This window comes from Hibiscus syriacus, unplaced genomic scaffold, assembly GCF_006381635.1.
Source record: "Hibiscus syriacus cultivar Baekdansim isolate YM2019G1 unplaced genomic scaffold, ASM638163v2 tig00117034_pilon, whole genome shotgun sequence".
Classification (NCBI taxonomy): domain Eukaryota; kingdom Viridiplantae; phylum Streptophyta; class Magnoliopsida; order Malvales; family Malvaceae; genus Hibiscus; species Hibiscus syriacus.
This window is the reverse complement of record NW_024063533.1, coordinates 1,315,331-1,343,009: the sequence shown is the minus strand read 5'-3', so window position 1 is coordinate 1,343,009 and position 27,679 is coordinate 1,315,331. Positions and strand designations below refer to the sequence as shown.

Below are 27,679 nucleotides of genomic sequence, written 5' to 3'. Positions count from 1 at the left end.
GAATATAAGATATTATCTGACTATTAACCCTTTGACAATGAAAACTAATACTTCTGGCATACGTGGTGCTCGAAACTTGAGATCTCAAAGGATGATAATAAATCTATAACCATAGAGGTCACTTGGTTTGTACTTTTAAAATTTATATAAATATAGTTTTTATTGATAATATTATTTATTTAAATAAGATGTGGTGATAATATATATTCATAATCTTTCTTAGCTATTAATAATACATCTCGTAAACGTAACTGCTCAATCTCTAATTTCAAGAAAAAATAACATTTTTTTTAATATTGAAAAAATATTCAACACACATTCAAAGTCAATATTTACAAATCCTAATAACTAAAACCATGAATGATTAATAATTAGAGAAAATAACTTCGGTGACCGAAAATATCTTATAATATAGGATTTTAACCAACTTTTTTTGGATTTGCGAAAATGACCAACAAATTCGCAACGCGAACTCCAATCTCGCAACTCAGTTTTGAAATTCGCAACTCGAATTTCTTTTCCACAACGCGATTTTCCAAATTCGCAACACAGAAGTCAAATTCGCAAAGCGCGTTTATTTTCGCAACGCGAATTTATTTTTGAATTCGAAACACAATATTAATTTGCAACACAAATGTAAACAGTATAATCGTAACTCATAACCTAAAACCCTAAATCAAAGCTCAATCTCATCTCCATCTATCACTCTTTACGGCGATATCCGTCCCCATCTCCGATGAAATCCGTCCCCATATCCGACGACCCCCCTCTATCTCCTCTCTCAGAGCCTCCCTCACAACCATTCACGGCCACAAATAGAAAATCAACCACCGATGGTTATTTTTTAATTATTTTTATTTTGAAAATTTTATATTATTAGTTTTTTCATATTTAAATTGATGATAAATTTACTGGTAATTTCAATATAGATTAACCATTTCACTTAGATTGCTTAGTAAATTCATTCGGTTGCTGTCAATACTGCTAAACTGTTTAGTCTTTAACCCTGTGAAGTTAGTATTTGTCTTTGTTTTGTTTTGGTTGAAGTAATGCAATTCATTCAAGTTTCAATTTGCAGAAGAATAGTTTTTGAAACTTAAATTCGCAACACAAAAATGAAATTCGCAACACGAAAATCGCAACGCGAAAATGAAATTCGCAATGCGATTTTGATTTCGCGTTGCGATTTTCATTTTCGCGTTGCGAATTAGTTTCAGAAACTACTATTCTTCTGCAAATTGAAACTTGAATGAATTGCATTACTTCAACCAAAAAACAAAGACTAACTTCACAGTGTTGCGAATTTAAGTTTCAAGATAAACTACTACTCTTTATGTTGTCCTTGAACCTGCACTAAACATATATATTGTCCTTTTAAATGTTTATATAAGTGCTTACTTCTGGAATGTTATCTGATGCATTTGTGAACTATGATAGAATAATGACTTGGGTGAATACCGTGCTAGTTTGAAACATATTTGGCTTTGTTTTCACTGTTTAATATCATGTTGTTTATAGTGTATGTTTTTGGTATATCTAACTGGTATGTTATTATGTTTTTGTTAGGAATTTTTTTCGGCTTCATTGACTTTAAGGAATAAATTAAGCATAGCCACTACAATTGCGTCGACACTTACACATGTACAAAGAAAATTGTTTGAGGATACTTGCTTCGGGCCATGGCTGAAAGTACAACATCTAGGTGGAGATGCTATGTTGACCCATTTGTTTCTTCAGACCATGACTAACGATCTACCCGAGAGGATACAAAGTGATGATGAAGAGATATGGTTTCATTTCCCGGCGTATACTTGTTTTGGGCGGAGGAGTTTTGCTTAATCACTAGTCTACGTTTCAGACACGATGAAGTAGGTCGGTACTAGTCATATCACCCGCCCATCATGGTTATTTTGGGTTTTTCTTGAGCTGGAAAAGGCGAAGCTCAGTTTACATGTCAACGACTTGAAATATTACTTCTTAAGATGGTTTTACTCGGATGGATGACCTTGATGTTGTCCGAGTATGCCTTTTATTACTTTTGAATGCCAACTTTTAGGCAAAGAGGCCAGACAACCTATTTTTGAGGACCTAATATTATTAGTAGAGGACCTAAATGCATGGAACGTGTTTCCATGGGGTTCATATCTATGGAAGCTACATGGAAAAAGTTGTCGTCTTCCTTTAACCGTCGTAGTTTGCGTGGTCATGGTTCCAAATACAATTTGGTAGGCTTATTTGGGCCTTTAAGGTAAGAATTTCTATAATGTTTCTAAAATTATAATTAAATTTAACAATTACTAAAAATTAATGTTTGTGTATTATATTGTTTGTAGATTTAGATATTTAAGGCTTTTCCTAGCATACAGACATATGCAATCAAAAATCAAATGATATTCTTAGGGCTATTACCTGGAGGAGGATCCGATTGCTGGATTGGGAAGATTTACTACCATATACGATGATGAATGATGTAAGTTAACACAAATACCATATATAAATTGGTTATTACTAATAGACGTTTGACTTTGTTTGAGCTTTTATATTGTTAGGAGGCAAACTATCCATTACAGAGGCCGAGCTTCCCACTAATTGGTGGCAAGCTAGTAAGCGTTTTTTTATGGGATGGATGATGAGCACCCCCCCACTTTGAGAGCCATCACCTGATCGAGCCGATTATACACCTCCACACCGAGAGCCATCACCTATTCCATCACATCATCGAGCCTCTTCTTCACCATCACCTCATGATAGGTGGCCGACAAAGATGCCACGACATTTATCTCCCGTTCTCCACCTCCACGGGATGACTTAGGGGAGTTACGTGATGAGGTCAGTGCTTTGTATGATACGTGACGACAATGGTGCATGGCGTGATGAGGTACGATCTTTACGTGTGAGGTAGATGTTTTACGCGATGACAATGTTGCTTTACGTGGTGAGGTATCTACTTTACGTGATGAGGTAGCCGCTCTACGTGAGATTGTTTCATCGTTGTAGAATAAGGTTCTACTCTACGCAATGAGGTAAGTTTGTTTAATACTATACTAAAATGAAAATAACCTTTTTTTGGCATTATTTATTATTTATTTATTTACTGATTTATGTATTAATTTATTTTTAGCGGCCCAATAAGGTAGATGTTTTACGTTGGGTTTTCTTGCACGACGGGGTTCACGCATCAGACGTCGTGCACGTGCTATTACATCTTTTTCACCTCGATAGTTTTAAGACTCCATAAGAAGAAGCCCGATCACCTGTCATCGTTAAGAGGCTTCTCCTATCGTTCAAGAGGCCCCTCTCATCATTCAAGAGGCCCCTCTCATCTTTTAAGAGGCCTCTCCCCCCGTTCAAGAGGCCCCTCTCATCGTTCAGAGGTCCCTCCTACCGTTCAAGAGCCCGATTCACATGGCATACTATGTCGACATATTGATAAACCCTCTCACGTGCCCGGTATGATGGATGAGATTTGGCTTTCGTATGAGTTACCGACCAGTACCATTCCTCAGCATGAGAGGAGAACACTACCAGACACAATTATGGATAATACCCTTTGGGCTAAGACCGCAGTTGATTTTTATCTACATGAGTGGAGCCAGGGGTGTTACGCTGATATATATAAATCGATGATAGTATGCATTTGTTCTTGATCGGTTGGTGGTGTGTTTATTAGGGGTTGAAGAGAATGGTTATTTCGAATGGGGGGTAAGTTTTATTCTTCTTATATTGCATTTTGATATTTTTTTAAAATTATTAAATTCACTAATATATATATTTTGTATAAAACAACATATGATGCATGGGTATCACGTCTTTTGATTATAAGGAAATTGAAGAAAAATAAAAAAAGACGCGATGGACTATTATGCATTCGTCTTTTCACGTAGCTCACTTGAAGGATCAGAGAAACGCTTCATATGCGTTGGGTAATGGAAAAGCTATCCTTTATCCTGCGTGGGAGGTCGATAAGGTTAGTATTATTTTTGAATATTTTAAAGGTGTTCATAAATTTTATTTTTGAATATTTTATTTGTAAGAGATGGAGCGCTCATTTGGCTAACTTGGATGCGATGATTATTGGACTAATTCTGGAAACAGAAGCCAAAAAAGTTCAAGGTTACAATGATGAGAGACGAGACGGCGCCATAACAAACGGCGGGAGCCAGATGAGATTGTGGTCCTCTTGTATGCATGTGCTTGGAACGTTGACGACAGGAGATAAACAGTTTCTACCTCCTACAGATAGAGATAGAGGTGCAGTAGGGTTGTGGTTTTGGCATTTTATGGCTAGAGCGATATATTCGAGATGTTGCCTACCTGCATCCACGTGCTGAAAGTGTGTATAAACAACCATTTGTTATTGGTAAGTTTGAGCAAGTGTTTGTTAACATATATACTCTTTTGTTGGTTTGAAAATGTTTGGTTAAGTACCTAGAATTCAATAATATGATGTTTGTTGGTTTTAGATGTGTAGAAAATCTCATGGCCATAACGTTTCTGCAGGTTACTGAAGTGAGTTGCGTGAACAATTGATGTATTGGATGTAAGCTCTATTGTTAGGAGCATTTGGCTATATTGTGAACAAATGTTTTACATATATATAGCAACTCATTTACAATGTTGTTTAATTGATTTGTTGTTTAATTTTAATCTGCATTATGTTGAAGGCAAAAAATACTTATTGAAGGTACACTTTCGCAACGCGAAAGTCAAATTCGCAATACAAAAGTCAAATTCGCATTACGATTATTGCGATAGTCAAATTTGTTGTAAATTTGATTTTGCGTTGCGAATTGACTTTTGCAACAATCGCAACGCGAAAGCGCAACGTGAATTTGACTTTCGCGTAGCGAATTTGACTATCGCAATGCGAATTTAACTCAAGTTACTAATGCATGTTCAACTGAAAAATGTTCAAACTCAAGTTACTAATGCATGTCTAACTGAAAATGTATGCATTCACAAAATACACATAATACAACGTTTGCATTTAAAAATCACACATAAAATACATGTTCAACTCAACAGAACATATCATAGCAATGTTCAAACTCAAGTTACTAATGCATGTCTAATTGAAAATGTATGCGTTCACATATAAATACACATAATACAACGTTTGCATTTAAAAATCACCTAAGTTAATAAGTCCCAAAAGGTGAAGCCGGTTGTGATTGGGATTTTGATTATGATTTTGATTTCCTTTTGCTTGGCACCATATAAGCTTTGGATTTTGATGAGGATCCATATTTTGGTAGATGAAAAGATGATTGTGATGGCACTGGTGATCCACAGGTCAACCTTGTATACCACTTTTCTTGCACCGACTACATGTTGATATCTTCTTCTCTTCACCTTTAGACGGTATACGATCGTGATTTTTTGGTCAGCCAGGTAGCCTGTTGTCCATGACTGGTGGCAAAACTGTTTGTAAGTCATCTGGTATGTCCTACTCAGAAGGATGTGGAATAGGGTAGACAATCTCGATAAGTCTGTCGATATACTTCTATAGTGTAGCAATCCATAGCGTATGCGCTTGAATCATCTTGGTTAGATGAAGAGCAACTTTTATAACATGGCCACACGAAAACCAGATGTTTGTCATTTCAAACAACTATACGTCTTTGCATTTAGATCGACAAGTTCATTTAAGTATTATCCAATACTTCAAACAAAGTGTTTGAACATGGTTCAACTCTCTATGACGTTGACTTCGCAACAAGTTTCGTTATCTTTTTTTCAGTCCATGGTGTAACACGATGTTCCAATGTTCCTGTAAATTTAAATAAAATACTTAGTAAAATATATTAAATATGATAAGTTACGAATTTAAAGAAATAATACCTGCATGGTTTCTTTTCTTGTAGTACCACTGTTGAATAGAGGCTCAAAAAAACTCCATTAACATAGTAATGGGTAATTTTCGGGAATGACGACTTAGAGCGTTGATTGATTCTGCACTATTAGACGTCATGAACCATATCTTGCTCCAAGTTGATGTACTCTTGACCATCTTTCAAACCCGACATCTTCTAGTGTTTGAGCACATTGAGGTAAAACACGTCTTAAACAATTTATATGCTTATTAAAATCCACTTCTCGATAAGCTTTTAAAGTCTTCCAGTATGTCCATTTGTGATTTTTTATACCAGCATACCTTGTTTTTAGATTTCTGTACAAATGAACACCACAAAGTCCATGAAAAGCATCTGGGAAACACCTTTAACAGCGTTGTCAATTGAGTTTACCCTATCGGATATGATTGTCAGATTGCTAATAGGACATATGTAATCCCTAAGATGCCCCATAACCATGTCTATGAATCAGAGGTTTCAGATTGCCAACCCTGTAAGCTATTAGCAGTATCCCATTGTTAACATCCAGGGCTACTGCTAATAAGTTTACTCCAAGGTATCGACCTTTCAAACGTGCTCCCTCAACTATAATAATTGGGCGCATACAAGTAATAAACGAACGAATCTACAAAATAATATACACAAGAAATATAATCATTTAAATGTGAAATGCATGTAACTAACAAAAATGAGTCAACAAAATTATATTGATTTACTAACCGCAGTACCAATGACGATAAACAGTAACTCAAAGCGTCCATCTCTATCTGTTTTGATATGAGTTACCGACCCAGGATTTTCAGCTTTAAATTGTGACAATAAGTCGGCAGTTGGGCAAATGATGCTTCTGGCGACGCCCTCAACAATTCCAAGGCATAACATTTGGCTCTCCAAGCTTGAGAATATGAGATACTAATCTTGAACTGAGCATTCATGTCAGTCATAATTTCATGTCCCCGATATACTCTACCATTCAAAACATTAACTCAGCCAGAAAACCACCCAACACCTTTTGTTTTTTGTCTATGGTGAGGAAAAACTTGGGTTCTTGAACATGTATGTTTATCAATAAAAGTCATAACTTGAAACATTTCGCAATCTTTTATCATTTTTGCAATCATACACCACGTACAATTTTTGTCAATCATACACCTTGTTTCGAAACGATTTTTGCTTGATTTGTTAACTTTTAGTTGATAGCCATCTTCCACACATTTCGTATACAAAGCTATCTTCAAGTCTTCCTTTGTATCAAAACAATAATCTTTCTTGATACGAATAACTTTTGTGTAACAATCAACTGCTATCTTTACCAACTCTTCTTCCGGTATCTGAAGTAATTCTGGCATATTCCAGTTATACTCCATTGGCATTTTCTTCTTCTTTTCTTCAGGGTCTTCTTCTTCTTCTTTTCTTCAAGGTTTATGAATTACAGAATGGATGTTCAACATGTTCATTCACAGTCGTAACTTCCTCTTCATTATCATCAACATATTCCTCTGCACGACTGTTTTATCATCAAAATTCAGATATTGACCATATCAAAATCATTACACGCATGGTCTGCTTCTTCTTCTGAACATCATCAAAATCCGAGTATTGACCAAGATCAAAGTCCGGGTATTGACCAAGATCAAATTTCGAATACTGACTAGTACTTAAAATTTTTTCTGTTGGCTCATCATCGTCTAACTGGTCAATATAAAAAACTGGAATTTGGTGCTGAAAGTTGATTGAGATTTGGATTAGGGAAATGTTATGGGTTTTGAGATGTTTGATATTGTGTTTGGTATTGGAATGTGGTGAAACAAAATTTCTTGGTGATGAAATTGTGGTGGAACCATTAAATTTAAGGTTGATAACAATGTTGTACATTGTGAGCACCATAAACTGGGGTTGAAGAACTTAGTTGATTATTACCCGCTACTGACCCAACTTTACTACTTCTAGGTTCACAACATACAAGTAACATCATTCTTGCGAAACACTAATGTAAGCAATGAATCGTTAAACATCTTCATTGTCAAATAACAAATAAACTTTACCTTTCTATGATAAGATAGCCTAAATCCACTTAGGGGCTCTAAATTCAATTTCTTTGCAACATGTAACATTAGAGTTTCATAAGTTAACTTTTTTAATGACAGTTTTAGTTGAAGATTCATGGGTAAAGACATATATTGTAAAACACCATGAACATTCTCCCATGACCCTCCAAAACACAAATCTATCCAAACATGATCAACATTAGATGATTTATTCTACAAATTGTAAATTAATTTACTAAACAAACGAGCTAAACTAGATATCATCACTAACTTAGAGAAAAACATACCTTTATTAAGTTGATAGTTAATAATTTGGGAGATAAATCATTGAAAATTATATAGAAATAAAATTATGTAAAAAAAAATAGAGATGGGGAAGGATGTCGTTAGATATAGGAATGGATGTCGTTGGATATAGGAATGGATGTCGCTGGAGAGAGTGATAGATGAAATGAAATAAGTTACGATTTAGGGATTTAGGTTATGAGTTGTTGATGCTGCGTAGTTTATACCCAAAACATTTGTGTTGCGAATTCAAAAATCGAGTTGCGAAAACAAAATTCGTGTTGCGATTTAGAAAATCTTGTTGCAAAAAGGAAACTTGTGTTGCGTAAAAGAAATTCGCGTTGCGAATTCAGAAAATCGAATTGCGAATTGAAATTTCGTGTTGGGAATTTGGAAAATCGCGTTGCGAGAAAGAAATTCGCGTTATGATTGCAGAAACTGAGTTGTGAATTTGGAAACTGTGTTGCGAAATTGGAGTTCGTGTTGCGAATTTGTTGGTCATTTTCGCAAATCCAAAAAAAATTGGTTAAAATTGTATATTATAAGGCATTTTCGGTCACTGAAGTTATTCTCTAATTAGAGTATGAAAAATAATACATGTTCTAGGTATCCTGTGACCCTGGCTGATTATTTCATATTCTTCTTGTCATCATCTAATCTTCTAGGTATCATGTGTCTCAACACATGTTTTTTAAATGTTTAATGTAAAAATAGGTGCTCAAAGTATTTGTAAAGTTAACTTTAGGTGCTTAAAGTATTTTTCGTTAAAATAGTGCCTAATATTTTTTCCGTTACACTTTTAGAGGCCTACGTTTTCGACGTTATATTTTAGGTGTATGGGCGTAATGGTTGTTAAATTCAGTCGTTAAGTGACACATGTTGATTTTATAGAATTTTAAAATTTTTATTTAAAAAACACTTTAAAAATTATTTTATAAAAACCTAATTTTTCTGAAATTATAAATTTTTTTCCTTAAACCCAATTTCAACCCCTTTGCCACTATCGATCGTTACCAACTGGCCAAAACTTCAACGGCGTGAGACTGATCGAACACCCAACGATTGAAACCCTTTCTCAAACCTCTAATTGCAACGACCAATCGTCAATTGCAACATGAAAAACCCCTTTAGCCTATCCCGAAATATTATATTTACACAATCATTGGGTGTTCAAACCATTGGGTGGTTGGCCGGTCGAACAAAGTTGAATATTCAGTCGATTGACAGCGTTGGTGGTGGTCGGCGATACTAAGGATTGAATTAAGTATTTTTTAGGATTTTGAGTTTTTTTTTAATTTCTAAAATTTGAGGTATTTTAAAAAAATTTATATGTCTGAAACATGTCACTTAACATTGAATTTAACGGTCGTTACACTATAGGCACCTAAAATATATTGTCGGAAACGTTAGCACCTAAAAGTGCAACACAGAAAACTTTAGACATATTTTTAACGAAAAATGCTTTAAATACTTAAAATTAACTTTGGGCACTTATTTTGGGATTAAGTATTTTTTTAAACTATAAAAATAATGGTATCCAATTAAAAAAACTCTATATTTATGTACAATTTTATTATAAAATAACACTTTAATTATATTTTTTATTAAACTAAGATAATTACAAGTATACATGTTTTAAATATTTTTAATCATTTAATAATGAAAGTCCAATCACCATTGCAGTTATTGGTACTCGAACCTATGACTTCTAGGAATAACAACGATTCTTTTAACTACTAAAGTAAATTGGTTCGTGCATTTTAATATATATTTGTGTTTTAAATGTTTTTTAATGAACGTTTAAAATATATTTTAAAAAATGTTAAATGTCTAAATAAAATAATATAATTTAAATATTTATTTTATTATAAAATCTTGAAATAGACAACATTTACACTTGCAAATATTTCAACAATATAATATTAATTAAATTAAAACAGCTTACTAAATTAAGATACACATTTACCATCTCCGATGATTGAAACTTTCAACCTCAGCGTTTCTTTTAGTACGGCGGTGAAATGTAAGACATTTCAATCATTTAATATTAAATGTTTATATTTTTATATGTATAATATTTAAAATTAGAATCTTAATAAATAATACAAGTTATTAATAATTAAGTTTTTTATTTGAATATTATGTATGTCAGGAGTATAAGTATTTAATATTAAATGATTAAGTGTGTATATTTTTACTATGAGTACTAAAATAAAACAAAAATTAAACGTTTTAAATAGTTTTGAAAAAATTAAAAATTTAAATACTAAAACGAATCAAAACTGCTAATTTAAATACTAAACATGTAATTTATATTTCTTTTTATTAGTATAGTGAATATAAGAGTTTTAAAAATTTCAATCATTTTACATTAAACCTTCATGCCCTTATATATAAAATGTTTGAATTTAGAACTTTAAATAATAATAATAATTCATTACTAAAGCTTTGAGTTCAAACACTAATACACTATGTATGTTAATAATATAATATTTATCGAATGATTTAGAATTTTTAAATTAATATTATCTTATATTTATTTTAGATTAATAAAAGGTATATAAAAATTTTTTTAAGACGGTTTTAAAATACTTTGAAATGAAAACCTTGAAAGTTGAAATTCAGACAAAATATTCCAAAACCCCAATAAATATCCTGAATCCAAACTCTGCCATTGCCCCAATCCGAAGAAAACACCATGAGTTTTCTCGCGGGAAGACAAGCGGCGAAAGAAGCCGCCTTCTTTTTCCAGGAAACCAAACAAGCCGTTAACCGTTTGGCGGAGAAAACCCAAAACCCCCTCATCGAATCCACCATCGTTCGAGCAACAAGTTCAAGCCGACGTGCTTCCTGAGGTCCTCAAACATTTTGCCTTCCAAGATCTTCCGGCAACCGTCCGATCCTTCGTCTCTCTCAAGGACCTCCAGTGGGCACTCCATTCTAATCCAAACAACGCCTCCAGTTTCCCCTGATGCCTTGACCCTCTCAGGGCTTACGTTTCTCTTCCCAGGTTACTTTTGGCCCCAAAAGGTCAGCTTTGACCCTTTCTATTTACAACAAATTCTTGTTTTCTTTTTTCTTTTCCCTATTGTATTTGGATGGAGAAATTTGCAGGTGGGAGTTCCGAGTACGGAGAATTCAATCACGGCATCGACGGCTAATGAATTGCGAAAGGACAAATATACGCCTCTCAATCGGAGAAGTTGAAAGCTGCTGCTGAAGGACTTAAGCGAAGTTTGTTCATTCGTTCTCTCTCTGTTAGCTTCGTTGATATCATATATAACTCTGGAATTTGGTGCTGATTAGCTTTAATGCCATCTAATTTGAATTCGGGAACATTTTGATTATTAGTTTCAATTGTCTTTTGTACCAAAAATACTTAGCTAGGGCTTATAATACTCGGTTTTTGTTTATTTATATAGTTGGAATGGCTTTATAGTTGCAACTACAGTGGTATACGGTGGAGCCGCCTTGATGTTTGGGATGACAGCCTCCAAGTTGGAGTTGCACACTGTGAGCATTACTTGTTACACTCAGATTAACAACTTTTTCAGTGTTGTGTTTTTGGCATAGAAGTGTGAAGAAATATTATGGGTTTTTGGCATAGAAGTTCATCTTGCAAGCTTTGAAAAGATAAAAATTGCTCAAGATTGTTGGATATATTGGTTCTAGAGTGTTTTATCACCGTTTTCCTGTTGTTTTTTTAATGCCTTTTTTTCATATTAGTAGAGATTTGTCATCTATTTGATAGATGATCAATTGGAACTTGGTTAATGTTAACAATGTCTACAATGTTTTTTTTTGGTGGATTATTCATTAGCAGTTGTGCATTTAATAGACAAATCTCTGATAATCGCACATTTCCCCCCAGTCAGAGGGATTATTTTTAACTCTGATGGAAACGTAACTCGGCCAAGTTATAATTTGATTAATGTTATTTCCTACTTTTAAATGTACATCTTCTCCATGGCATGTCGTGTTCAGGTTGCTAGTCTTTTCCCATGTGTATAGACTATAGAATTAGTAAATGCATTGAATCGACAAAATGTTATTTTTTTCTCCTTATTTCTCATTATCTTTTTGTTTCTGCTTTGGCAGAGTGATGATATCAGAACAAAAGGAAAAGACATGGTTCAGCCTAAATTTGAAATGATTAGAGAAAACTTTTACCCCTAAGAACCTGGGTATGTTAATCATAACCACAAGACTATTTTGCAAGTCTCAACTGTGATTGCACTAACACGGAACTTATAATTTTTTCAGGCCGAAAACATGTCCAAGAAATGGCACCTGGAAAAGGAGGAAGGTCTTAAAGAAAAACCCATAAAGGAGCTTTCTAAAACTCTTGGAGCAAAAACATCAAATTGACTTTTATGTGAATGTAAATTGTCATTATGTCATATGCAGGTATCACTCTGCATCCAAATAAAATCTGAAGTCCAGAAAAGTTTCCTTGTAAGTTTTCAACTGTTATTGTATGCAAATAGTATCCAAATGATTTATACGTCTATAATGCACATAGCATGACTTCATGCAAGTAGCGTAAACGTTTTCTTTCGTAATCTTCAGGTCACTGCATGTTTTTTTCAACTTTTTATACAAGCAAGGTTTTGCAGGTGACATCAAGTACTTTTATTCATTTGCAGATACTAGTTATGACAATTCCTTAACTCCAGCTCATGAAACCCCCGTGTCCAATATACAATTAGATTTGCCAGAGGAAAGGGTTTTGGTTTAACCTTTGGCCTTGTTTATATGGCTCTCTGTTTTAAACATGCAAAAAGATAAGCTTTAACTTGGTAGTGGCTTGTGTCGGAAGGTCTGGCTGTACATAAATAATGGGGAATGAGTACTTCCTTGCATGAAATAGAAGGATAAAACTAGCGTGAAGGAATTTGTGATATCTTTCAGAACAAAACTAGACGAAGTGGAAAGGTGATAGCAGCCTTTCATAGGTAAAACGAGGGTTTTAAGTAACGGTAACTGATGTGCCTTTCCTTTCTATTCAGTAAATATTATCTAAATTCTTTCGAATATTTGAACATGTTAGATCTCATTTTCTCGTGTATTACACTGATGATGATCATTCGACTATCTTATTTTTTTAAATATTATATATTTGAAATCAACTTTGACCCTAGAGGGTTATGCCATATAAGTATTGGTATGATATATTGCAGTTCTATAAGAAAACACAAACCAAACTTTGAAAACAGTTATTTGAGACAACGAGTCTTAAACATAAATTACAAAACGAACGAATATGAAAATTTTAAATTATGTTACATAAATACTGATAAATTTGAGTGTATATATATATATATATATATATATATATATATATATATATATATATCCTTACAAAGAATAATTACAATATAAAAAATAATCGACATCAAATCCAACGAACCGCCTTTATATTAACAATATGATGTTACATCAAATCGCTTTCATACACTCACTCGAACACACCGACTCCTCAGCCGTGGATGAGGAAGGAGCTAGACGAAAAAAAAATGAATGATTTCAGAATTGGGAAAACAGAAGAAAAAAAAGAAACAACCTTGATATGATGATATCAACATACCACCACTTGGTTATTGAGACACGAGTGTTAAAAACTGCGGCGAGCTCTACTGATTCCCATGGTGCACCCATAACCCATTTGAGCTACACCCTGGATCCATTTCAGTATTTCACTATGGTGGATGTGGTATGATTTCTTACAAGTTGCTTTCGTCGCTTCTCTCAACTGCCCACCAGTGCCTTTGGAGTTAGGCTTGTTGCAACAGCAACGGAAGAGACGAAACTTGAAACCAATACTGCCTCATTGCTTACGGTGGTAGAGGAGGCCATATCTTCCAAATGCCTCCAGGTTAGTTCCTGCTTCTCCTGCATCTCTTTTCCTTGGATTCATCTTCTTGGAATCTGGCCAACATTCGAGAAAGAGCACCTGATCAGCATCCGAGAATGTCTTCCTGACATTAAGTGTAAGACTCCGAACTGCCTGGCTCCAATGACCTCGTGTTTTCTCTCCAATGCTTGGAAGATTATAGGGAGTATTACCGAACGGTTCTGGGTGATCAGATTTTTATGTGATCATTGTTCCACAAAAACAAAGCACGTTCAGCAACCTGCCATGATAAATAAATAAAAAATCTCGAAATCATCAAAAAACCGCAAGCACATAGCTAGATCATATTAAATGACAGGCAACTACTGACATAGCATGTAATTTTCACAGTGAATCTAATATACTCTTGCCTTTTATCCCTAACCAAATTCTTGTAATAGGCTGCATTTACTCCAGAGTTTTAAGTTCAGCAAATTTTATTGTATAGAAGGTGACATTGAAGCTTATTAAAATGTTGACAGAAGTAATAACAAGGAGAAAAATCTAACAGTACCTGAAAATGGAGAGCTGTTGAGGCGCGACCAATCTGACGGAAAAAGCGGAACCATACAGCGTTGGAATTCTGCTGCCTGAGTAACTTCTAGAATTCTTCCAACTCTCCAACGAACATCACCTCCTTTGAACTATTAATTACAGGCCAGTACTTTAGAAGACCTCGGATGACAAGTATCTAGCTTGAAGTCTTCTCAACAAACTGAGTAATGCAATAAGAGAGCTGCGGATGGTATACGGATACACACTTGGGCTTGTGAAGTGGAATCAGGGCTCGTACCAAGAAGAGCTTGTGCTCTTCCTCAAAGGCAAAGCAAACCCATTTATTACTCCCTAAGATCTCAAGCAACTCAGCTATACCATTGTGTTTCTCAGTCTCAAAAATAAACCTATAGAAGATATTGTTGATGGCTTTTCGAATAAATGGCCGATGCACCATGAACTTCCCGTAAATCTGATGTAGAACCGTTTTCAGATAATCCCTCTCTCTTGGTCATCCGAATCAAACAAATCCAACAGTTTCAACACAAATGAAGGTCCATATCTTTTAGCAAGCTTGGCATCAGTCTCTGGTGCCACAAATCTAAGTAAAGTTCATACACATCTGAAGATGAGGCCAAGCAGGGTCCATGGCTGGTTCCTCATCCTCGAAATCAACATCCCTAGAGTTGTATCGTGATTCGGAGACGGAAATGTCCTAAAGAGATTAGTAGCCACCCATTCGAGTCATCTCTTGCACCACCAAGTCGTTGAACTTGGATGTGGCTGAGGAAATATAATCCATGAGCTCCACAATGTCTGCTTCTTTATATCCTTTTCCCTAAGGTTCTTATAGGATCACTAAAATCGAAAACCACACAGCACATATTCAACTTCCTAAGAAAAGACTCTGCTTTTCGGTGCTGGGAACGTCCCGGAAACCAGGCAAAGCCCCATAAATCCCTGAAGCTAACATAGGACACGCTTGTCTTGCAAGAGGGATCCGAATCATTCGAACTGGATGAATCTGAATTAACAGTTACACTATTCAAACGTGAACCTGAATTCGATATTTCAAAGAGAAACCAGTTTCAGAGTCGTTTAAATGATCATATAGAAGAGTTCGAAAGGGAACCATGGATTCCTTACCATTGGTTCATGTTGGGATGATTTCCACTGTTTTCGAGGTAGCTTTCCGAATATCTGCTTGATCATATCTACAAGAAGGACCTAAGTAGCTCTAATCCAAAGTGAGCAAAGATTCCAACTCCAAAGACCTCATAGTGTACAAATTTGGTTTACAAAAAAATTACGGATTCAAGCACTGAAAAGTTAAGAATTGCATTTAAGGAAAAAAGAAAAAGAATATTCAGAATGTAATGCCTTTGCATCATTACGATTCTCTTCATAACCAAAATTAAGCTGAAAGGTTACTGAAACGAAGAGATTGAGAATGATGAATATACTCTGAACTTGATGAAATAATTGAAGAGATGAGAGAAAGCGCAAGAAATGACAAAAAGGAAGTAAAACAAGAGAAAACGAAAATAAATAGATAATGCATATTTACCCAAATGTCCCATAAGAAAAATATTTTAAAACTTTGATTAATTTTTTAAAAGGGTAAATGTATCTCGTCACACAATTTTTTGTGCGGTTCTGTTTTGTTCATCTACTAAATTCTATGGCTCCACAATGTCCATTGATATGGTGCTTGCCTTCTTCATCTATCATTTCACGGTTGAAGCTCTCCATCTCTTTCTCCCCAGACTCAGGCTTAATAGCCAGCTGCGTTCTGTACTGATGTTTCGACGCAAAAATCAGAAAACCCAATAAATTTACAAATCCCAACACTGCAAGTAACCAGTAAAGTTATTTAACTTCCCTTCGTTCAGGTTACTTTTTCGGTCAAATGGTCGACAATACACACTAATAAACTGCTCACAAAGAACCCCATTGAAATAGTGCTCAGAAAAAGCCCCGTGCTCATCGATTTCATCCGATCCGGCGCCTCTCTGATAAAGAACTCAAGCTGTCCGACATAAGCAAAAGCTTCACCAGTACCCACAGGAAGAATTGAACGAATAGCCAAAAGGCACTTATTTTGACTTCTTTCTGTACAACAATTTCCCCCTTTGGAGGCTTGTGATTCTTTGGACATTGTTGGTAAGTTTCGAGACTTACGACCCAAGGGGACCAACAGTTTCTCGTTTAGGGAAGTGAAGAGGAGAATGGTGGTGATGAGGAAGGCAGAGAATGAACCTGCGGGTATGACGAAGAGACGACTGTCCGGTGCATGGTGGTGGCTTGGTGAACTGTGAAAGTAGTCATTTGGGAGTAGATTGTCCAGAGGATACATGTGGACCAAATGGGAAAGTTTTAACGATCATTTTCACCTCCTCGACTTGTGTCACAGTCGAAACCATCCATTGGTTATCTTTGTTAGTTGTGCGGAAACACAATCGTCATCTAACACCGCAGCTTTATCAAGACACTAACTAGGGATGGCAATGGGTCGGGTCGGGTCGTTTTTGGCCACCATACCCGACCCGAGAAGAAAGGGTTTTTCACCCGTGACCCGAACCGACCCGACGAAATTAAGGTTTCACCCGACCCGACCCGACCCGAATATATGACTTAGAAACCCGATCCGACCCGACCCGAAATAATATAAATTTTTTTTATTCAATGAAAACAGTGACTTAATTGAAAAAAATTATATATGGAGGGACATTATTGTAATTATCCCTAAATATATAGGATAAATTATATATATTTTTCGGGTCGGGTCAGATGTTTTCACCCTAAACCCGACCCGAACAGTACATTTAAAAAAACCGACCTGACCCGACCGAACCCGAATTTTTTTAAAAAAATCCGACCCGATCGGGTCGGGTCGGAACCCGTCGGATTCGAGTTGAGTTGCCATCCCTACACCTAACACATACACAGTTAAACGAAGTTTTATCAGCTGCTGTTGCCATTGTTATCTTTTTAGTATTTGAAATGGCTTAATTAAAAATTAAGTGTACTTATTATACATCTTTTTCTATTTAAATGTAGAGGTTTTTGTCAAAATAGGGGATTAACGTTTTCAACATTACATTTGATGTGTTTCATCCACTTCCATTAAAAGAATTTGTCAACCACTCAACATGACAGGTGATATGTTTATAAATTTTTAAAATTTATTTATATAAAAACTCAAAATTATTAATTTAAAAAAAATAAAATTCACTAAATTTTAAAAGAAATTCAAATCCCTAAATTTTCTAATTTCAGACCTTATTACAATCTTCACCCTGTTACTGTCACGGAACGACCACCCACCCGTCGTCGACCACCTAATGACCAACAAAACTCTAACCCTAATCCTTAAATCCCTAACTAAATCGCAAACAATTACTTGATGTTTAGTGTTGTCAATTCTCATATCTTTTGGCGGCAAATTTAGGAAGGTAACGGCGATTACGACCTTTCCCCCTCTGTTCGACGGTGACAAAGACAATCAATGGGTTTGGAATTAAAAATTCTATAGGTTTGGAGTTTTTTGTTGTTGTTGAGATTTTTGAGAAATTTAGGGTTTTAAGAAACTAATAATTTTAAGTGTTTTTAAAATATAATTTTAAAAATATTATAAATGAACACAGGTCTTGTCTTAAGTGGTTGATAGATATTTTTAACAATCATGATAGACCAAATATTTAAAATAATGTCGAAACATTAAATACATACTTTAGTATTAAAAAGATTTTAAACACTTAAATATAAAGGAAGTATAGTTTAGTGGTTAAGTTTTTTAATTAAACCTATTTCAGAATATACTTGCTTCAATCGTTTTGTGTAGGGAACCTTCCTGCTATCGTAATCATTCAAAAAGCTTGGGTGAGAAGGAAGAGACTGATTCCTATTTTTCATTGCCAAAAACAGAACCCTCCATACGATGGTTAAAGGGCTTCCCAGCGGCTTTTTGAACCTATACCAGGGTGTTCCACAAAGCAAAACTGCTACTGGCATCAACATTGTTCCTGCTGAAATTCCATATCCCCGCCCTCTTCCTACATTGTCTTGCACATATACCAGCACAATCACGACAAATAATGACCCGATGCTAACGCCGAAATAGAACCACCTATTGAAGAAGAAAATCATAGCTTTCTCCTCCTTTGGATCCTTGATGTCGAATTGATTGGAGTCGAAACTGGAGACATTAGATTTATTCCTCCACCACCAAGTGCTATTGTGTATAGTTTGCATATAACAAAGCCAACTGCCGGCCATTCGCCTTGATGCACTCGTAATGCCATCTTCTATCATCGTCGTAGGGTAGAGGCCTCATGCTCGGAATCGTTGTGGCCAGTGTTATAAAATCACACCCTGGTGCAAGATGAGATAACTTCAGAAACAAACAATTCAATCATCTTAAATTGCAAAGCATGCAATAAGTTACAAACTCACCAAAGCAGTTATTGATGCAGAGATTGCAACTGTTAAGTATCGACTAAGTTTGGTATCAGCCAAGAAACCCCTAAGGAGGCCAAGAAGATTGAGAGTTCCCATGAAGTTGCTAACCATCACTGCAGATTTTGCTGCTGAAATATGCAGATTTCCAACAAGATATGTGATTAAGTTCATGGATATGCCCACCACATGTCACATACCCTCTCCAAGAACTCACACCCTGCACCAAAATCTTCCATTCATGTTAGCAAAGAGGACATGAGAAGAAGTAAACCACACTTAAACTTCTCAAGTTCATCATAAGCACCTAGGATGAAGCTGAGGCAAGCCATCCCCCGGTCTTCAACTTGTCCACCGGATTCCCCTGGTAATCGACGATGACTTCATCATTCGATCCATCTTTTTCACCATGGATTCCAATTAAAACATGTTGGCATGTTGGGAAATAAACGAGTAATTTCCTTATAACCAGATTAGTGAGAATGCGAAAATAAAAACGGAAAAGTAATACTCGAAATTGATAATGGAGTTCAGCAATTATGCCTACGTCTCCGGACTGCTGCATATCTTTTACTAAAGAGAGAAAATTTACAGGTGTTTACAAACACTCACTACTCACAGAAATCTCTCTAGTATTGAGAGAAGAAATGATTTTTGGGAGCTTTTGAAGCTAAATGGGTTAGGGTATTTATAGTTGAAGCTTAAAGACTAATCTTATAATATCCTAAAGTGTACAAGGACTAAAATGTAATTAACCCTATTATATTTCAATAAAAAATTAGGCACCGAATTCGGTGCCCCCTTTGTTAAAAAAAACCTCTCCCCTGCCCCCTTTATTGAAAACATCTCCCCCATTTTTGACTTCACGTTCAACAATCTCCACTTGAAGACTGATTTTAATCTTTCTTTCACACCTCGATCAATTAAGCAATATTTCTGGTCTTGTTATTCTAGCATGCCAACTGAAGCTGAACACAACTTCAGTTTGTCTGTAGTCACCGTTTTTGTCAACATGTCTACCGTATTTTGAGCTCCACTAATCTTTTCAAGTTTTAAAATCCCATCTTCCAGATGAGACCGAATAAAATGATATCTCAATTGTATGTGCTTCGTCCTGGAATGAAAAGATGGATTTTTTGCTAGATGGATAGCACTTTGACTGTCGCAATACAAGACATTGTTTCTTGTTTCTTGCCTAACTATTCTAAGAAACTTTGGAGCCAGACCATTTCCTTGATGCTTCCGTAACAGTGACATATTCTGCTTCAGTTGTGGAGAGAGAAACTTGTTCTGTAGTTGAGAATTCAACTCACTGCAGTACCTCCTAGAGTATAGACATACCATGTAGTGCTCCTTCTGATGTCAACATTTCTGGCTAAGTCAGCATCTACATAGCTTGTCAGTATCGTATCTCTATCATTGAAACAAGTGCTTTGTTTGTGGTACCCCCAGATATCTGAGGATCCATTTGATTACTTCCCAGTGTACCTTTCCCGGATTATTCATGTACTGCTAATAGCTCCCACTGCTTGTGCAATATCGGTCTAGTACAAACCATGGCATACATCAAACTTCCAATTACTGAGGCATACGACACCTTCACCATGTGTGCACGTTCTTCCTCCGTCTTTGGTGACTGTTCTTTGGAGAGTCTAAAATGAATACCTAAAGGTGTACTTATTGGTTTAGCATCTTGCATGTTGAACCTGGAGAGTACTTTGTTGATGTACTCAGCCTGTATAACATCAAAGTCCCCAAATTTGTGTCTCTCTTGATCCTCATCCCAAGAATCTGCTTTGTTGCGCCCAAATCTTTCATTGCAAACTGTTTCGATAATTTTTGCTTCAAGTTATAATCTCTTGCATGTCTGAGCCTGCAACGAGCATGCCATCAATGTACAACAATAAATAATGAAGTTGTTGTTGAACTTCTTGATGTAGCAACAATGATTTGCTTGGCATATGGTAAAACCACTATGAAACTATCAAACTTCTTGTACCACTGTCTAGGAGCTTGTTTTAAACCATACAAGCTCTTCTTCAACTTGCATACCAGGTTTTTCTTGTCTGTCTCTATGAAGCCTTCTGGTTACCTCATATAGATTTCTTCATGCAAATCACCATGAAGGAAAGTTGTCTTTACATCTAACTGCTCAAGATGTAGATTATCTGCAGCTACAATTTTCAACACCAGTCTGATTGTAGACAGTTTCACGACTGGAGAGAAAATTTCATTGTAGTCAATACCTTCTTTTTGCTGAAAACTTTTGACAACCAATCTTGCTTTGTAACGTTTGCTCCCATCGTGCTCTTCTTTGATCCTGTAAATCCACTTGTTATGGAGTGCTTTCTTGCCTAGTGGTAATTCAGCTAATTCTCACGTCTGATTTGAAATAAGCGAGTCCATTTCATCTTTCATGGAAGACTCCCACTTGACTGAATCCTCCACCTGCATTGCTTCATCATAGCACTTTGGTTCACCATTGTCAGTCAGCAATAAGTAGTGCAAAGAAGGCGAATAACGTTGGGTTAGTTTAGGAATTCTGGAGGAGCGTCTCAGTTCTGGTGTGTCTGGTTCTTCTTGAACTTCTTCAGGACAGATCTGAACATCATTTCCAGAAATCTCCTCAAACTCAGTAAATTCCTTTGTTTCAGCTCTCTAGTATTGGGAGAAAGAAATTATTTTGGGATGAAATTCCTTGTTGAAAAAACCTCTCCCCCTGCCTTCCTTTTTTGAAAACCTCTCCCCCTTTTTGACTTTCACGTTCAACATGGCATCCAAAGTAAAATCCATGAAGCAAATAAAAAATATCTAACCAAGCTAATGAAATTTCATCTCAAGGCAACTATACCATGATTGAAACACTCTGGAAAGAGGAGAAAATTGTTGGGGTCAGGCTTCCATGCGCTTAATTTATAAATTAGAAACGCCCAACCAAACCATGCATTCCTATCATAGTACCATATATTTTCATAATGTTATTTAAAACATCATATTTATCTAATCTAAATAATTGAGAATGACATGTTTTTATCCTTTTTGGGCTCTGAATTTGGTCCATTCTTCGCTATTGCCCCATGAAGGAGGTATTGTCATGTCGGGGGGTTGGATGATGGCTAACACCCAACCATGTGATTAATGATGCATTTTTCTTCTGAAAACACCATACAATTTTTCTTTATATATACATGTACAATTTCTAACGTAAAACAACATGATTTCAGAATCTTGTTGTTGGACTACCAACTTGAGGGGAGTGTGGGAAGTTGAGAGTTAGTTAGCAAGTTTGTTAATTAGTTAGCATTAGGTTGGTAGTCAGTTAGTATGTTAACTGACGTATTGGAATTGTATATAAATGTAGTGTGAACTGGTTAATACAAAATAGTTGAGGTATTTTTTCTACACGTGTTTTTATCTGGTATCAGAGGAAAGGTCTCGTCTGGCTCGACCTTTTCTGATTTTTGCCTCTTTTTCCACTGATTCACTTTCTCTTCTTTCTTTGTTTCCATGGATTCGATTGATTTCACGCACCCTCTATACCTTCATCCATCGGATACGCCTGGGACTGTGCTGGTCTCGCATAAACTAACAGGAATTGAGAATTATAATCTCTGGAGCCGCTCAATTCGTATTGTGTTACTAGCAAGAATAAGTTAGGGTTCATCAACGGTGACTGTACTCGGGGTGATTCGCTGAACTCTTGCAACCGCAGTGGGATTGGTGTAACACATCGTTCTTTCATGGATTTTGAACACGGTAAGCGATGACCTCTCTGCGGATCGGTGTTCGTTTCCACAACACTTGTTTGGAAAGATGAAGGAATGCTTCAGCAAGGTTATAGGTCACAATCTTCTTCTTACATCGAGAGATTGCTCTCTTTACTCAAGGTGATTCATCATTTCCACCTATTATTCGTGGCTGAAATTGCTTTGGGATGAATACAGAATTAGTTCCTGTATCTTCCTGTAACTGCGTTGATTCTTTGCAAGCCTTGAATCATGCTCTTCAACAGCGATTGTTTCAGTTTTTATGGGGCTGAATGAGACATATTCTATTCGGAGCCAAATTCTTCTTCTGGATCCGTTCCCTTCGGTTAATCGGGCTTATTCGATGGTGTTCAGGAGGAGTCACAGAGATATCTGTCTTCCGGTGTTTCCCCTCTTTCTGATGCGACGACGATGTACTCTAATTCCTCTAATCCTCGTCGTGGTAGATTTAATGGAGTCTGTGACTTTTGTAAAATTCGTGGCCATAACGTCAGCAGTGTATACGCTCAATGGCTTCCCTCCTGAGTTCAAATTCACAAAGGCAAAGAAGTCTTCTTCTACATGGTGGCTACCTCTGAATAGAATGATACTCGTTCTGAGTCTTCCCCTGTGACTGCTCCGTTGGCACTGATGTTTAGAACGGACTAGTATAACGCTTGCTGGAGCTCCTCAACAAGGATGTTCATGATTCTAGTGATGTTGTTGCTGCCAACTTTGCAGGTATGATTCATAGTGGTTTACCTGCTTCTGAACGTAATTTGATTACCTGGATTCTTGACACTGGTGCTACTGACCATATGTTGTCTAGTTTGAATGCTTGAGTAATCTGTTGCATGTACCTCACAATTTGTTCATCTCCCGAATGGTAAAACCCTGCCTATACACATACTGGTTCTTATTGGTTTGATTCTTCTCATTGTTTACGAAATGTACTATATCCCTTCCTTCACTCATAATTATTATGTTTCCAAACTGACAGTGACTTAAGTTGTGCTGTTCAGTTTTATCCTGATTTTTGTGTCTTTCAGGATCTTTTCAGTGGCAAGATACTGGGATTGGTAAGAAACAAGGGGGCTTGTACATTCTTCATTCTTTTGGTTCTTTTATTAGTTTTACTTCTAAGGTGCCTTTCAATGTTAAAACTCAGTGTATGTCCTCTATTAATAATAAAACTTCCATTTGGCATTCTCGCTTAGGATATGTTTCTTTTCTCAAATTACATCATATGTCGTTGGGTGACTGTAAATTGGATTCCTCTGTAATTCATACTTGTTCGATTTTTCCTTTAGCCAAACAAGCTCGGTTGCCTTTCCCAATAAGTCAGTCTCGGTCTAGTCTCCCTTTTCATCTGATTCATATGGACTTGTGGGGTCCATATAGAATTTCTACTCATAGTGGTTATAGGTTTTTTCTGACAATTGTTGATGATTGTACAAGAACGACATGAGTCTATTTACTGAACTAAAGTCTGATGTCATTGTCTCTTTAAAGAAGTTTTTTCTTTGGTCCTTACTCAATTTGAAACTTCTATAAAAATCATTCATAGTGATAATGAGTCTGAATTTTTCAGCAAAGACTATTCGTTTCTTTTCTTTTCCTTTGGTGTTGTTCATCAGTCCTCTTGTGTTGATACTCATCAACAAAATGGGGTAGTTGAAAGGAAGCATAAACATTTATTAGAAGTAGCTCGTACACATCGTTTTCAGTTTAGGGTACCTATTAAGTTTTGGGGAGAGTGTGTTTTAGCTACTTGTTACTTAATTAATAGGCTTCCTTATGTTTTTCTTAATTGAAAATCTCCATATGAAATGTTTCATCATAAGCCTCCTTCTTTGTTACATTTAAAGGTCTTTGGTTGCTTGGGTTATGCTACTAAAACTAAGCCTCGTGATAAATTTTTTTCCTAGAGCTATTTCCTCAATTTTTATGGGATACTCAGAAACTCAAAAGGGTTATTTGATGTTCAGTCTTGTTTCTAAGACCTTTTTTGTTAGTAGAGATGCTAGGTTTCATGAGGATTTATTTCATTTTCATTCACCTGAGTTTTTGTCTAGGTTATTTCCTTCTCAACTTGTATACCTGATTCAGAGTTTTTTGTCACTGACTTATCTGTGACAGATATGTCTTCAGCCCATAATAATCCTTCCAATTTATCTTCTCAGTAGTCTCAATCTAGTCCTAGTATTGGTGATCAAGTGTCTCATACATCTGTCACTTCTCGTTCTTCTAATGTTCCTATTGATCAGGTTGTTCGGAGGTCTTCCAGAGTGTCCAAGCCTCTATTGTGGTTAAATGAGTATGTTTCTTGCCATTCATCCACGTCTAGCAATTATCACATCTCAAATCATTTCTTATTATCGTCTTCCATTTTTACTCAATTTTCTTTCTTCCACTTCTATTATTGAACCTACTACTTATAGTGATGCCATTAAAGATCCTCTATGGGTCACTGCCATGCAAGAAGAGATTCAAGCAATTAGAGTTAAACAATACTTGGTTGTCGTTCCTTTGCCACCGGGTAAGGTTCCCATTGGATGCAAGGGTGTATAAGGTCAAGTTTCAGTCCAATGGTGAGATTGAGCGTTACAAGGCACGTTTGGTTACGAAGGGGTACAATCAGTGTGAAGGTGTGGATTTTGTTGAAACCTTCTCGCCGTTGCTAAACTTGTCACAGTACGAATAGTTTTGGCACCTACCTCTTTACAACGTTGGTCATTGTTTAAAATGGATGTACATATGCATTTCTTCAAGGCAATTTGTTTGAGGAGGTCTATATGCAGATGCCTCAAGGATTCTGCAGCCAGGGGAGAACATGGTGTGCAGGCTGTAGAAGTCTATTTATGGCCTAAAATAAGCATCTAGGCAGTGGAACATGAGGTTGACTGAAGCCTTGGGTTGCTGCTGGATATATCCAAAGTAAGTTTGATTACTCACTTTTTACAAAGAGAGAAGGAACAAATATAGTGGTCATGCTATATATGTTGATGATCTGTTGATCACTGGAAATAATGTGCCATGATAGAAGAGTTGAAAGCAATCTTGCATGCTAGTTTCAGGATGAAAGATCTAGGGGAACTTAAGTATTTCTTGGGTTTGAGATACTTAGGTCTAGTGAAGGAATTTTGTTGAACCAAATGAAGTATGCACTAGAGTTAATAGAAGAAACAGATTAGGAGGTGCTAAACTAGTTTGCACTCCTATGGAACAGAATGTAAAACTTACTTCTACTGGTTATGATTCTGGTCTGATTGAAAATTGTAAAGAAAATTTAGATGATGAAGTGTTGCATGGTGATAAAGAAGTTTTCCAGAGATTGATAGGAAGGTTGATATCTCACTCATACATAACCAGATATTACCTTTGTGGTACACCATTTGAGTCAGTTCATGCAACAACAAAAAAGATCACACTTGGAAGCTGCTCGAGTGGTGAAGTATTAAAAGAATCCTGGTCAAGGAATTTGTTGTCCTCTGCAGGACAATGTCAGTTAACAGCTTTTTGTGATGCTTACTGGGCAGCTTGTTTGATGACAAGGAGGTCAGTTACTGGTTTCTGTGTTAAACTAGGAGATTCATTAATCTCTTGGAAGTCAAAAAGCAAAATACTATAGCAGAGGCAGAGTACAGAAGCATGGCAATGGTGGCAGCTGAAATTGTTTGGCTAAGAGGTCTGTTATTAGAACTGGGTGTAAAGGATCTCCAACCGGCTATACTTTACTGTGATAGCAAGGTGGCACTGCAAATAGCGGCAACCCCAGTCTTTCATGAGAGGACAAAGCATATAGAAATAAACTACCATTTCATCCAAGAAAAAAATACAAGAAGGGGTGATCAGCACAATTATGTTCCAACAAAAATCAATTAGCAGATGTTCTAACCAAAGCTTTGGGAGCTCGGCAGTGTATTTAATTTCCAAGTTGGGAGTCAAAGATGTCTTTGGACTACCAACTTGAGGGGGAGTGTGGGAAGTTGAGAGTTAGTTAGCAAGTTTGTTAATTAGTTAGCAGTTAGTTGGTAGTCAGTTAGTATGTTAACTGACGTATTTGAATTGTATATAAATGTAGTGTACTGAAATGGTTAATACAGAATAGTTGAGGTATTTTTTCCAAACTTGTTTTTACATTTTTGTTTTGGCATCCATTGAAACAATAAGTGCGAGTCTATAAAGATCAATACTATTTATTATTCCTCCCAACAACTTTTGGGTGGTGGTCTTTTCGTTGCATTACCTTTGCCTTTGCCTTTCCCTTTGCCTAAGGGCAGAGTTATGCAACCTTATACTACGCAAGGTTTACTAGAATTTGATGCTACCGAAAAGTAGATAAGCATCGAAGATTACTGTATTGGTGACATTAATAGTACCTGATGCATTTTGGTCCTTATATTTTTGTAATACATTGATTAATTCTACCAAATAAACTTAGTTGATGTAGCCTTAGTTTAAACTATGAAGATGGTATTTTTAAGTGATATACATGTTCACCTAATCTATTATAACTTAGCCCATACTTCATTGATTGAACATATCATATCATATTTTTAACTTCGTTTTTAAATATAATTATAATTGAAATGATCAGCATATTATATCACTTAAAAATATGATATTGTATTTTAAATTAATATCACATTATTTAATTAAATTTATACAACTAACACTTTTAAAACTGTTATAAAAAAAAGACCATTGTTTTTTCTACCAAAATCGAATTGGCTTTCAACTTGAGTTTGAATATCAGTCTTCATTCATGAATACTACTAAAATAGAAACATGATATGTTGAAGATAAAATAAAAATGGGACTTGAACGCCTTTGTTCAGACTCATCAAAAACCCAATAAAATAAAAGTTTTAGAGTTCTCATCAACAGTAATTTTCTCCT

At 35.9% G+C, this 27,679-nt stretch overlaps 1 long non-coding RNA gene and 2 pseudogenes across 1 annotated transcript; 1 reads left to right on the top strand and 2 right to left on the bottom strand.

Annotated features, from left to right (window-relative positions):
- Positions 1 to 9,868: 9,868 nt before the first annotated feature.
- On the bottom strand, positions 9,869 to 19,220 carry LOC120196856 (annotated as a pseudogene).
- On the top strand, positions 10,825 to 13,160 carry LOC120196448 (annotated as a pseudogene).
- LOC120196449 lies at positions 13,581 to 14,778 on the bottom strand. Its single transcript, XR_005523174.1, has 2 exons — positions 14,593 to 14,778; positions 13,581 to 14,319 (listed from the first exon to the last, which is right to left on the bottom strand). It is a non-coding gene; the product is annotated as an uncharacterized LOC120196449 (long non-coding RNA).
- Positions 19,221 to 27,679: the final 8,459 nt, after the last annotated feature.